At 37.9% G+C, this 13,308-nt stretch overlaps 1 protein-coding gene and 1 long non-coding RNA gene across 7 annotated transcripts in view; one reads left to right on the forward strand and one right to left on the reverse strand.

Moving 5' to 3' along the window:
* Positions 1–13,308, forward strand: part of LOC308606460 — a 58,336-nt gene that overhangs the window by 21,870 nt on the left and 23,158 nt on the right. For 3 of the 5 annotated variants that reach the window (XR_014013825.1, XR_014013826.1, XR_014013827.1), the window contains exons 5-6: positions 1,011–1,103; positions 8,805–12,291. This is a non-coding gene — a long non-coding RNA (uncharacterized lncRNA). Of the gene's footprint in view, positions 1–1,010; positions 1,104–8,804; positions 12,292–13,308 lie in introns of those variants that run through there. The other 2 variants (XR_014013823.1, XR_014013824.1) reach the window with 1 other exon arrangement.
* The window catches only part of ZNF583 (zinc finger protein 583), a 69,228-nt gene that overhangs the window by 4,428 nt on the left and 51,492 nt on the right, over positions 1–13,308 (reverse strand). The window lies entirely within an intron of this gene.

The following is a 13,308-nucleotide window of genomic DNA, read 5'->3' on the forward strand; positions in this document are numbered from 1 at the left end:
GCCCACTAATCCCCCCAGATTAGGCAAACACGAATCCACTTTCTGTCTCTATGAATTTGCCTATTGGCATTCCATAAACATGAAATCAAACATGTTGTCCTTTGTGTCTGGCTTCGTTCACTTAAGGTAATATTTTTGATGTTCATCTACATGGTAGTGTGTATCAACACCTCATTCCTTTTTATGGTGAAATAATATTCCATATTTTGTTTATCCATTCACCAGTTGGTGGGCATTTGGCTTGTTTCCACTGTATGGCTGTTACAAATATGCTGCTGTGAATGTTCACATAACAAATTTTTGTGTGGATGCATATTTTCATTTCTCTTGGGTATATACCTAGGAGTGGTGTATGCTGGTCATATGGTAACTATATATGTAACCTTTTGAGGACACCTGGGTTGTTTCTGAGAGAAAAAATTTAAAGTATTGACTTAACAGGTACTATTAAAAGGTGAATATTAGACACAGATGGTAACTGCAGGACACAGCCACCATCCTAGGGCTGGGAGGACAGAGGGAAGAGTTTAGAGTTTTTAGGACTTTGAGGAAGAGACTCAGACTTCTGAAGGAGAGGGGTGCACTGCTTGGTTTATCCTCCTGAGGGGGCAAGATGAAGCTAGTTCTGGAAGTGCAGGGAAAAAAAGAAAAGCATAAATTGAAACCACCAGTACCCCTATTGGTGGATGCTGACACGGAGCACCTGGCATAGAAGTGTGGATTACAGCAGATCAGAGAACAGTGGGCTTGGGAGCAGAAAGGCAATAGCTGAATAACCAGCCTCAGGAGTTTCTGGTCCAACTTTTCATGAAAATAGTTGGCTTTGTAGAGTTAGAAATGAATAACTGCTGGCTATGACTGAACTTTCATCCTTCTTATTCTCCACCTATCCTTTACATCCTCCGTGCTCCTCTTGCACTAATAAACCCCATTTTTGTTGATACAAAGCTTGGCTCTAACAGCTGTGGTGCCCACATCATGCTTAGTTCCAATGTTTTTCCTGTGTGTAGGACTTTCCTTTCGGAGGCCAAATGTGATCACCTTATTGGAAAAAGGGAAAGCACCCTGGATGGTGGAGCCAGTGAAAAGACGCCGGGGCTTGGGTGAGTGACAGAGAACCAAGTCTTAGAAGCTGGCATTCTGTGTAAGGGTGCCCTCCATCATGAGAGGGCAACATCTTTAAGATAATAGTTGAGAGCCACTTTCTCCACCTCAGAGACCCCAGGCTTGTGCAGAAAACGCAAGCCTCTTCAGTATGAGCCCCAAGAGGGAGAATAACCAACATTTAACAAGCTCCTTATTAGGTACTCTTGTAAGTACAGGTTCCTCCCAACAACCCTATAAGGTAGGTACTATTATTATTCCTATTTTATAGATGAGGAAGCTGAGGGCCAGAGAGGTTCGGTGACTTGCCCAAGGTCACCCAGCTAGGAAGTGGCAGCAGAATTGGAGTTTGAACCCCAGCTTCCGGTCCCAGAAGCTCAGCTTTTAACAGCCTCATCCCCACCTATCCAGTCCCCTGCCTCGGCTTTCATATTTCCCTTCAGAGAAAGTGTTCTGATTTCTCTAATGATAGCATTTCAAATGATCAAACTTGTATCATTTTCTTCAATCCTTAAAAAAAAAAAAAATCTTTTCCATAACTTTATTTTGACTGCTTTTCAAGAACTCATTCCCTTTTCTCATAGATTCCTCTTTGGTTGGTCAAGTTACGGGTTTTTAAAAATTTTTTGTGGTTTTTTTTTGGTTTGTTTTTATAGATTTATGAGTTTATTTTTTGTGGTAAAAAGCACATAACATTAAGTTTACCATCTTAACCATTTTTAAATGTACTGTTAAGTACATTCACATTGTTGACCAAGAGTTATCTAGAACTTTAATTTGCAATACTGAAACTCTGTACCCACTAAATACTAGTTCTTCCCACCTCTCCATTCAGCCCTTGGTATGATTTTGACTATTATGGATACTTCATATGAATGGAATCATGCAGTATTTGACTTTTTGTGACTGGCTTTTTTCTGCTTAGCATAATGTCATCAAGGTTTCATCCATGTTGTAGTATGTGACAGGATTTTCTTCTCTTTAAGGCTATATAATACTCCATTGTATGTATATACCACATTTTCTTTATCCATTCATCTGTCAATAGACACTTGGGTTGCTTCCCCTCTTAGCTATTGTGAATCATGCTGCAGTGAACATGGGAGTACAGATATCTCTTCAAGATCCTGATTTTAATTCCTTTGGGTATGTACCCAGAGGTAAGATTGCTGGATCATATGGTAGTTATGTTTTTAATTTTCTGAGTAACCTCCATACCATTTTCCACAGTGGCTGCACGATTTTTCATTTCTACCAACAGTACACAGGGATTCCAACTTCTGCTCATGCTCACTAGCACTTGTTATTTTTGTTCTTGTTTTTTTAAAATATTTAGTTATTTATTTATTTGGTTGTGCTGGGTCTTAGTTGTGGCACACGGGATCTTCGTTGCCATTTGTGGGATCTTTGTTGCAGCACGCGGGTCTTATTGTGGCATGTGGATTCTTTTTAGTTGTGGCATGTGGGTTCTTCAGTTGCGGCATGCAGGCTCTTAGTTCAGGCATGTGGGATCTAGTTCCCTGACCAGGGATCGAATCGGGCCCCCCTGCATTGGGAGCATGGTGTCTTAACCACTGGACTACCAGGGAAGTCCTCTGGGTTTTTTTTCATAGTGGCCATCCTTATGGTGTGAGGTGATGTTGTGGGTTCAATTTGCATCTCCCTAATGATTAGTGATGTTGAGGATCTTTTTATGTGTTTATTGGCCATTTGTCTGTCTTGGAGAGATGTCTGTTCAAGTCCTTTGCCCATTTTTTAACAGGGTTATTTGTCCTTTGTTTTTATTTTGATTTTATTTTTTTGTTTTTTAAATTTATTTATTTATTTATTTTTGCTGTGTTGGGTCTTCGTTTCTGTGCGAGGGCTTTCTCTAGTTGTGGCAAGTGGGGGCCACTCTTCATCGCAGTGCGTGGGCCTCTCACTATTGTGGCCTCTCTTGTTGCGGAGCACAGGCTCCAAAGGCACAGGCTCAGTAGTTGTGGCTCACGGGCCTAGTTGCTCTGCGGCATGTGGGATCCTCCCAGCCCAGGGCTCGAACCCGTGTCCCCTGCATTAGCAGGCAGATTCTCAACCACTGCACCACCAGGGAAGCCCCTGTCCTTTGTTTTTAAATTGTAGGAGTTCTTTATATATTTTGCACTTTAATCCCTTATCAGATATATGATTTACAATACCCATAGGTTGCCTTTTCCCTGTTGTTTTCTTTGACATGCAAAAGTTAAGTTTGATGTAGTCTCATTTGTCTGTTTTTTCATTTTGTAGCATGTGCTTTTGATGCCATATCTAAGAAATCAGTGCCAAATCCAATGTCCTGAAGCTTTTCCCCTATGTTTTCTTCTAGGAGTTTAATAGTTTTAGGTCTTACACTTAGGGTCTTTAATCTATTTTGAGTTAATTTTTGTATATGGTGTATGGTAGGGGTCCTAGTTCATTCTTTTGCATGTAGATACCCAGTTTTCCCAACACCATTTGTGGAAGACGCTGTTCTCTCCCCATTGTATAGTCTTGGCACCCTTGTTGAACATCATTTGACCAGGTTTGCAGGAGTTTCTGCCTGGGCTCTCTGCTCTCCTCCTTTGGTCTACACACATCTATCTCTACGCTACTACCACACCGTCTTAATTATCAGGAAGTCTGAGCCCTCCGACTTCATTCCTCTCTTGCAACATTGTTTTGGCTCTTCAGGGTCCCTTGAGATTCCATATGAATGTTAGGACTTTTTTCTATTTCTGCAAAAAAAGGTTATTGAGATTTTGATAGGGATTGCGTTGAATCTGTAGATAACTTTGAGTGGTAGGGACAGTCTTACAATATTAAGTCTTCCAATCCACAAGCACAGGATGTCTTTCCATTTATTTGTATCTTTTGATTTCTTTTAGCAATATTTGTAGCTTTTGGTGTTCAAGTCTTTCATCTCTTTAGTTAAACTGTTCCTAAATATTTTATCCTTTTTGATGCTATAATAAATAAGATTGTTTTCTCAGTTTCCTTTACGGAGTGGTCATGGTTAGTGTATAGAAACACAACTGATTTTCGGGTGTTGATTTTGTATCCTGCCACTTTACTGAATTCATTGATTGGTTCAAATAGTTTTTGGTGTGGAATTATGGTAGTTCCTTCTATTCTTATTTTTTTGAGTGTTTTTATCATGTTAAATTTTGTCAAAAGCTTTTTCTGCATCAGTTGAGATGATCATGTGGTTTTTGTCCTTTAATTTGTTAATGTGATAGACTACCTTTATTTTCCCATATTGAACTATCCTTGCATTCCAGGTATAAATCCCACTGGCTCATGTGTATGATCCTTTTAATGTGCTGTTGAATCTGGTTTGCTAGTATTTTGTTTAGGATATTTGCATCAGTATTTATCCAGCGATATTGGTCTGTAGTTTTACTTTGTTGTGATGTCTCTGGTTTTGGCATTAAGGTAATGATGGCCTTATACAATGAGTTAGTAAGTATTCCCTCTGCTTCTGTCCTCTGAAAGAGATTATGGAGAACTGGAATGATTTTTTCCTTAAATGTTTGGTAGGATTCACTAGTGAACACATAATGGGCCTGGTACTTTCTGTTTTTGAAGTTTATTAATTACTGATTCAGTTTTTTAAATAGATATATGCCTATTCACATCATCTTTTTCTTGTGTGAGTTTTGGCAAATTATGTCTTTTAAGGAATTGATCAGTTTCATCTAGATTATCAGATTTGTGGGCATAGAATTGTTCAGTTTTCTTTTACTATATTTTTAATTTCTATGAAATATGTGGTGATGTCCCCTCTTTGATTTCTGATATTAATTTGTGTCTTCTCTCTCTCTCTTAGTCTATCTAGAGACTTACCAATTTTACTCATTTTTAAAGAACCATCTTTTTCTTTCATTGTATTTCTCTATTGATTTCCTGTTTTCATTTTCAATGATTTGCTCTAATTCTTATTTTTCTGCTTACTTTGGATTTAATTTGCTCTTTTTCTAGTTTCCTAAGGGGGAAACTTAGATTTTTGACTTTAGGTTTTTGTTCTTTTCTATTATATGCATCCAGTGCTATAAATTTCTCTCTAAGCACTACTTTCAGTGCATCCCACACATCTTGATAAGTTGTGTTTCCATTTTCATTTAGTTCAAAGTATTTTAAAATTTCTCCTTTGACCCATGTGTTATTTAGAAGTGTGCTGAATAATCTCCATGTATTTGGGGATTTTCGAGTCATCTTTTTGTTAGTGATTTCCAGTTTAATTCCCTTGTGGTTTGAGAGCAGACGCTATGATTTCTATTCTTTTAAACTTGTTAAGGTGCGTTTTATGGCCCAGAATATGGTCTGTCTTGGTGCATGGTCCATGTGAGCTTGAGAATGTTAATTCTGCTGTTGGATGAAATACTCTATAGGTGTCAATTATATCCAGTTGAATGATGGTGTGGTTGAGTTTCATTATGTCCTTACTGATTTTCTGCCTTCTGGATATGTCCATTTATGAGAAGAGGGTGTTGAAGTCTTCAACTATGATAGTGGATTCATCTATTTCTCCTTGTGGTTCTATCAGTTTTTGTCTCATGTAGTTTGATGCTCTGTTGTTAGGTATATACATGTTAAGAATTGTTACGTCTTCCTGAAGAATTGACCCTTTTATCATTATGTAATACCCCTCTTTATCCATGATAACTTTCCATGTTTTTAAGCCTGCTCTATCTAGAATTAATATAGCTACTTCTGTTGTCTTTCGATAAGTGTCAGCATGGTCTACTTTTCTCCATTCATTTACTCTTAATCCATATGTGTCTTCATATCTAAAGTGGGTTTCTTATAGACAGCATACAGGTGGGTCATGTTTTTTATGCACCCTGAAAAATCTCTTTTAATTGATGCATTTAGACCATTGACATTTAAAGTGATTATTGATGTAGTTGAATTTATATCTACCATTTTGTTACTGTTTTCTATTTGTTACCTTTATTTTTTGTTCCTGTTTTTGTCTTCCACTCTTTTCTGGCTTTTGTGATTTTAAATGAACATTTCATATGATTCCATTTTCTATCCGTAGCATACTTTCTTTTTTTATACTTTTTTTTTTTTTTACTTTTTAAACTCTTTTTAGTGGTTGCCCTAGAGCTTACAATACACATTTACAGTTAATCCATGTCCACTTTTAAATAACACTGTACCACTTTGTGGATAGCATGAGTACCTTATAATAAGATAGTGCTAACTCCTTCCTCCCATCCCCTCTATCATTGCTGTCACTTACTTCACTTATATATATAAGTATACATTAGCATACACACACACATAAGATAAATACATAAGCATATGTAATCAAATACATTGTTGCTATTATTATTTTGAATAAACTGTTATCTGTTAGACTAACCAAAAATAATAAAAGGGTTTTTTTTTTGCCTTCATTTATTCCTTCTTCAGTGCTCTTCCTTTCTCTATGTAGATCCAAGTTTCTGACTTACATTATTTTCCTTCTCTCCAAAGGACCTCTTTAACATTTCTTGCAAGGCACATGTACTGGCAACAAGTTCTCACAATACTTGTTTATATGAGAAAGTCTTTCTCTTTCACTTTTGCAGGAAAATTTCACAAGGTACAGAATACTACTAGATTGGTGGGGTTTTTTCCTCAGTAATTTAAATATTTCATGCCACTCTCTTCTTGCTTGCATGGTTTCTGAGAAGTTGTATGTAAATCTAATCTTTGTTCCTCTGTAGGTGGGATCTTTTTTACCTCTGGCTTCTTTCAGGATTTTTTCTTTGATGCTCTGCAGTTTAAAAATGATATGCCTAAAAAAAAATGATATGCCTAGGTATAGGTTTCCTAACATTTAATCCTGTTTCGTGTTCCTTGAGCAGCTTAGATACGTAATTTAGTGTCTGACATTAATTTGGGGGAAGTTTTCAGTCATTATTCTTTTTTCTCTTTGTTCTCCTCTGGTATTTCTATTACAGATATGTTATTTCTTTTGTAATTGTTCCAGTCTTTGGATATTTTGTTCTGTTGTTTCAGCCTTTGTTCTCTTTGCTTTCCAGGTTTTACCTGGATTTTATTGATAAATTGATTTTATTGATAAATTCTTTAACTTACAGAATCTTTCCTCAGCTGTGTTAAATCTACCAAAAAGCCCATCAAAGGCATTCTTCATTTCTGCTACAGTGTTTTTGATCTCTTAACATTTCATTTTGTTTCTTCCTTAGGATTTCCATCTTTCTGCTTACATTGCCCATCTCTTCTAATATACTCTGTACTTTATCCACTAGAGCCCTTAGCATATTAAACATACTTGTTTAAAATTTCTGACCTGATAAGTCAAACATCCCTGCCATATTTGAATCTGGTTTTGATGCTTGCTTTGTCTGTTCAAGTTGTGTTTTTTGCCTTTTGGTATGTCTTCTAATTTTTTCTTGATAGCCAGCCATGATACACCATTTAAAAGGAGCTGCTCTAAATAGGCCTTTAGTGATGTGATGGTGAGGTGGGGGAGGGGAGAAGTCTTTAGTCCTCTGATTAGGTTTTCAGTCTTTTAGTGAGACTTCTCTGGACTGTGAACATCACAAGTGATTCTGTTTTTCCCTCCCACGTTAGGTGGGACAAGCTGGCTAGAGCCAGGTGGAGTTGGATATTTTCCTTCCCCAGGTCAATTAAGCTCTGATAATACCTCAGCCTGCTAGGCTCTGGTTACCTACTTAGTGTACCCTGAGGGCAGGCCTTGTTAAGAGGAACAGACTGATCTGGCATATTTCAAAATGATTCCTTTTCCCCACCCCCTGGAGGCAGCCCAAGAGAATTTTTCTCCTATATTTAAGGTGAGAATCTGATCAAACTCCTAAAGGTAAATCTCACCATATTGTGTGGGCTGCTTTAACTAGGTCCCCCTGGAGTTTTTAACTCTCAGAGTTGTTGGCACTGAGCCTCCAACAGTTCATTAATTATAATTCAGGTTTTCCTGCCCCAGCACAGGTTCCCTTGCCACGTGGTTGTGCTTGTGAGTCTCTGCTCCAGTAAGCTTCGGTTTGTCTCTCCAGTCTTGGAGGAAGTGGTTCGCCCTGTGCCCTCCCCTCTATAATGGATCTAAGAAGAGCTGTAGGACAAAATGGTGACTTGCAAACTTTTACATGAGGAGCCAGAAACCAGAAGTCCAGTTTGGTTTTTTTTAAGATTCGATTTTAAGAATACACTTTTAAAATTTACAACTTTACTGAGCCACATACTGTAAAATTCATCCATATTAAGTATGTAATTCAGTAGTTTTTGCTAAAGTTACCAAGTTGTGCCACCATCGCCATAAACCAGTTTTAGAACAGTTTTGTCACCTCAGTAAGATCCCTCATGCCCATTTACAGATAATCCCCATTCCCACCTTCAGCCACAGGCAACCAGTAATTTACCTTCTGTCTGTATTTTACCTTCTGCCTTTTCTGGACATTTCCTATAATAAAACTACATTCATCTGCTGAACAATGTATGAAGTTTAATGTGGTATATGGTATACATTTATTCTCTAAATAAAACCTTTATTTACTCATTTCCAATTGCGCTTCCCTGAATTTCAGTTATTAAATGTTTCTATAAAGCCCTTACTGTGTTAAAACCATAATAAGACACTAAAAAGTTATTCTGATTATCATCGTTATTATGATAATGATTGCAAATAGCTTTGTTTTTCTAGCACAGGAAAACAAATTGAATTTCTTGATGTCTTTCAGACTTAGGGTCTAAATGTGAGACCAAGAAGTTATCTCCATATCAGTGCAACAAATCTGGGCAAAGCATCTATCAGAAAGCAGTTTCTGCACCACAAAAAGTTCCCACAGGAAAGAGAGGCTGCAAGAAAAATTCAGTCCTAATAAAACCCAAGAAAGTGCATTCAAAGAAGAAATCTCTAAAATGTAACGACTGTGGGAAATTCTTTAGTCAAAGCTTATCTCTTAAACTTCATCAGAACTCTCATACTGGAGAGAAGCCTTATGAATGCAGTAATTGTAGAAAAGCTTTCAGACAGATCTCATCCCTTATTCTTCATCAGAAAATTCACAATGGAAGGAAAAGCTATGAATGTGATAAATGTGGGGAAAGCTTCATTCAAAGAACAACCCTTATTTTACATGGGAGAAGTCATGATGAAAAGGAAATCTTTGACTGTGGGAAGGCCTTGAGTCAATGCCAATCTCTGAGTATACATCAGAAAATCCACCTTGTCCAAAATGTCTACCAGTGCAGAAAATGTGAGAAAGCCTTCATTCGAATGTCATCTTTTTTACTTCATAAGAAAATTCACAATGGAAAGAAAATACATAAATGCAATGAATGTGGGAGAGGCTTCAGTAAGAAATCAGTCCTCGTTATACATAAAAAAATTCATACTGGAGAGAAAACCCATGAAAGTGAGAAGGCCTTAAATCAGAGTTTACAGCAGAGAAGTCACCATATAGAGAATCCTTATAAATGCAGAAAATGTGGGAAATCCTTTAATAGGATTTCATCCATTATGCTTCATCAGAGAATTCACGCTTCAAAGAAACCCTACAAATGTGATAAATGTGAGAAGATCTTCATGCGGCTTTCAACCCTTACTCTGCATGTAAGAATTCATAATAGAGAAAAACTGTACAGATGTAATAAATGTGAGAAGGTCTGCAACCGGCATTCATCCCTTATTCAACATCAGAAAATTCATACAAAGAAAAAGAAACTGTTTGAATGTAAGGAATGTGGGAAGATGTTTTCTGGAATTGCCAACCTTAAAATACATCAAAACATTCATTCTGAAGAGAAACCTTTCAAATGCAATAAATGTAGTAAAGTTTTTGGCCGCCAGTCATTTCTTATTGAACATCAGAGAATCCATACTGGGGAAAAACCCTATCAGTGTGAGGAATGTGGGAAAGCCTTCAGTCACCGAATATCTCTTACTCGACATAAGAGAATTCATACTGAAGATAGACCCTATGAATGTGATCAGTGTGGGAAGGCCTTCAGTCAGAGTGCACACCTCGCCCAACATGAAAGAATTCACACTGGAGAGAAACCATATACATGCAAAACGTGTGGGAAGGCCTTTAGCCAACGCACATCCCTTATTCTACATGAAAGAAGTCATACTGGAGAGAAACCCTATGAATGTAACGAATGTGGGAAGGCATTTAGCAGTGGCTCAGATCTTATTCGGCATCAGAGAAGTCATTCTTCAGAGAAACCCTATGAGTGTAGTAAATGTGGGAAGGCATATAGTCGGAGCTCATCCTTGATTCGACATCAGAATACACATTCTGAGGAAAAGGCTTAAGATTGTTTTAAATATGTAGAAGCTAAGAGGGAGGCTAGCAAAGTAGCAGAGACACAGGCATGGGAAAATGCATTTGTCTGTAACAAATTGTGTAAAAATGGGACAGTTTGACGATGTGTCCCACTTTGAAACCCAAAGAGCAAAAGTCATTGGTGATTTTGACCTGAGTATTTGAAATCAACTGAGGCAGTGACTTTATCATAGGTCTTTGTTTCAAAATAGCAAGCTCAGATGATTGGATCAGTCATTTTTAATGAAGAGCATTCTTCATTTGATAAAAATAACTGGTACTTTATTTCCAATGTAATTTTAAAGCTATTTCATTGGTTATGTACAACAAAGTGAATTGTAAATCCATTTTTCTGGATGGAGCTGTGAGCCTGATTTAAGGTCACATGAAGAAAGAGTTTGAGTTTGTCCCTTAGAACTAGAAGTATCACACAGAAGGGATTTCCTCATAAACCAGGGTGCCATTTTCAGCTGGCAAAAACTTCTGGTTGAGGATAAAGAAGATTGAGTAAAGATAGCACTCACAATTGTGTGGAGCAGGAGAGTCATTACCATACTGTCTCTCTGGATATGAAGACGTATGATCTTAATGGTGTGAAAAATCTAACAAGCCTGGGACAAGCTAATGAAAAAAAAACAGGATGTATTGAAGAATGAGGAACTTCAGAACAAGGAGAAACCATTTGTTACTGTTCTGTTTGAAAACGAATTTATATTTATATGAGTAACATTGGTATTTTCCTGTGAAAACACTGGTGTACAACAAGTGATTGGTGGAGAATGGGATGTCATGGTCTGAATGTGTCCTCCCAAAATTCGTTTGTTAAAACCCTAACCCCCAATGTGATTGTATTTGGAATTGAGGCCTTTGGGAGATAATAAGGGTTAGATGAGGCCATGAGGGTGGGGCCCTCATAATAGGATTAGTGTTTTTAAAGAAGAGACACCAGAGACCTCTGCCATGTGACGACACAGCAAGAAGGTGGCTATCTGCAAGCCGGGAAACTAGCCCTCACCAGTATCCAACCTTGTGGCATCCTGATCTCAGACTTTCAGCCTCCAAAACTGTGAGAAATAAATTTTGTTTACATCGCCCAGTCTATGGTATTTTGTTATAGCAACCTAAACTGACTAATACATGGGAAAAACCCTGCATTTATGTGCCAGGCTCTTTCATGTCAGCTGTTCACCATATATATAATAGTTTTCAGTGCTTCTTTCCAGTTTGTGCAAAATGTGTAAGAAATAAAATCAGAATTCTTTTTTGGAATTGGGTTATATACAGTTGGACTCTTCTGTGTGCGTTTTTCTATTGCAAAAGCTACTTTTGAAAGCACCTATATCTAAGACAACTTTGTGAAATGTTTGACCACATGGATTAGGTCCCTCTAACTTTGACCACAGCTGAGAAGACAACAACTGGATTTGTGAAGGGAGCATGCATGTAGGATAATAGAACAATTTTCCATTTAAACTTGTCATACCAGTCTGCAAGATCAGCATAAAAAATCAACACTTCAAGCAAATGGATGAGCAAACAGCATAGAGAAGGCTCATGGAGAGGCATGTCTTTTCTCCCTATCCTTCTATACACACACCCCTCTACTTTGTTAAGTCCTCTGTCAGTCTGCCATAGAGGTTGGTTCCAAATCAATGGTCACAAACCTAATATGTACTAATAAGACACTATTCTTGTCTGCAGGCATTTACAGTTTAGGGAATACAAGATATTTAAATATGGAAGCATATAAGGTACACAGGTAATATAGAGGATGATGAACTCCATGGTGATGGATCACTTTTGGAGACAGCAATAATATTAAAAGAAGAATAGATATTTACTAGGCACACAAAAGTTGGGAGGCTATTGAAGGCAAGAGAGAAAATACAGAGGTACAAACTAAAGGCAGAGGGTTGTGGAGTATTAGGGGAGTATTAGGGGAGTTACAAGTTACAGCATTTAGTACAGTGACTGGCACATAGGAGGTGGTAAGTACTCAATAATATTGAATGAATGAATGAAAATATCTTAGTTTAGCTGGCATGTCTCTAAGGCATAATCCAAAGAGAACACTGAAATTTGAAGGTCACACAGACATTGAGATTAACCCATGGAAAACATGCCCTCACTCTAAGGAATCACTAGTGAATTTTGAAGGCTGTGATGAACTTAGGGTAACCACAACAAGGAGCAACCTTAAACCTAGTCCGATTTTTAACTATATTAATGAAAACTTCCTACATGAAAGGCATAACAAGAAATGACATGACCGTTTCTAGGGCTTAAATCTGTTTACCTCTGTTTCTACTGTCCTACATGAGATACCTGGGTTTGGGCCAAAAAATAAAAATTTACAAGACATACAAAAATGCAAGAAAAATCACCACCCACCAAAAGACAAAGCAGTCAAGAACTAGACCCAGACTACCTCACACAGAATTTTAAATAATATGTTAAAGGCTCTAATGAAAAAAGTGTACAACAGGCAAATTAGATGGGTCATTTGATCAGAGATGGAACTATGAGAATCAAATGGAAATACTGGGGCTTCCCTGGTGGCGCAGTGGTTGAGAATCTGCCTGCTAATGCAGGGGACATGGGTTCGAGCCCTGGTCTGGGAAGATCCCACATGCCGCGGAGCAACTAGGCCCGTGAGCCACAACTACTGAGCCTGCGCATCCGGAGCCTGTGCTCCTCAACGGGAGAGGCCACAACAGCAAGAGGTCCGCGTACCGCAAAAAAAAAAAAAAAAAAAAAAAATGGAAATACTGAAATGAACACAGTAAAGAGATGGGGAACAATACCTTCAACAGGCCCATAGGTATACTTGACATAGCCAAGGAAAGAATAAGTCAACTTGAAGGTAAGTCAATAAGAATAGCCAAACTGAAACACAGAGGAGGGCACGGGTGAC

The sequence above is a fragment of the Mesoplodon bidens genome (assembly GCF_964165515.1).
Source record: "Mesoplodon bidens genome assembly, chromosome: 18".
Taxonomy (NCBI): domain Eukaryota; kingdom Metazoa; phylum Chordata; class Mammalia; order Artiodactyla; family Ziphiidae; genus Mesoplodon; species Mesoplodon bidens.